This window comes from Numida meleagris, unplaced genomic scaffold (assembly GCF_002078875.1).
Source record: "Numida meleagris isolate 19003 breed g44 Domestic line unplaced genomic scaffold, NumMel1.0 unplaced_Scaffold524, whole genome shotgun sequence".
In the NCBI taxonomy this organism is placed as follows: Eukaryota; Metazoa; Chordata; class Aves; order Galliformes; family Numididae; genus Numida; species Numida meleagris.
In genome coordinates this window covers 27,704-28,713 of record NW_018364740.1, presented here as the reverse complement: position 1 = coordinate 28,713, position 1,010 = coordinate 27,704, and positions in this window count along the sequence as shown.

Here is a 1,010-nt window from a genome sequence, read left to right as displayed (position 1 = left end):
ATTGCCCCATCCCACTTTGATCCTGGTGCCCCCACTCCCAGGTTCCCATTCCCCAATCCCAGTTTGATCCTGGCCCCCCCAGTTCCCCCAGTCCCAGGTTTCCATTCCCCCATCCCAGTTTGATACTGGTGCTCTCAGTGCCCCCAGTCCTGAGCTCCCATTCCCCCATCCCAGTTTGATCCTGGCTCCCCCAGTTCCCCCAATCCCAGGTTCCCATTGCCCCATCCCAGTTTGATCCTGGCTCCCCCAGTTCCCCTAATCCCAGGCTCCCATTCCCTCATCCCAGTTTGATCCTGCCCCCCCCAGTTCCCCCAGTTCCCCCAGTCCCAGGTTCCCATTCACCAATCCCAGGTGGATCCTGGTGGCCCCAGTTCTCCCAGTCCCAGGTTTCCAGTCGCCCATCCCAGTTCGATCCTGGTGCCCCCAGTCCCAAGTTCCCATTGCCCAATCCCAGTTTGATCCTGGCCCCCCCAGTTCCCCCAGTCCCAGGTTCCCATTCCCCAATCCCAGTTTGATCCTGGTGCCCCCAGTTCCCCCAGTCCTGAGCTCCCATTCCCCCATCCCAGTTTGATCCTGCTCCCCCCCAGTTCCCCCAATCCCAGGTTCACCATTCCCCAATCCGTTTGATCCTGGTGCCCCCAGTTCCCCCAGTCCCAAGTTCCCAGTCACCCATCCCAGTTTGATCCTGGCCCCCCCAGTCCCAGGTTCCCATTCCCCCATCCCAGTTTGATACTGGTGCTCTCAGTGCCCCCAGTCCTGAGCTCCCATTGCCCCATCCCAGTTTGATCCTGCCCCCCCCCAGTTCCCCCAATCCCAGGTTCACCATTCCCCAATCCCAGTTTGATCCTGGCCCCCCCAGTTCACCCAGTCCCAGGTTCCCATTCACCAATCCCAGCTGGATCCTGGTGCCCCCAGTCCTGAGCTCCCATTCCCTCATCCCAGTTTGATCCTGGCCCCCCCAGTTCCCCCAGTCCCACGTTCCCAGTCTCCCACCCCAGTTTGATCCTGGC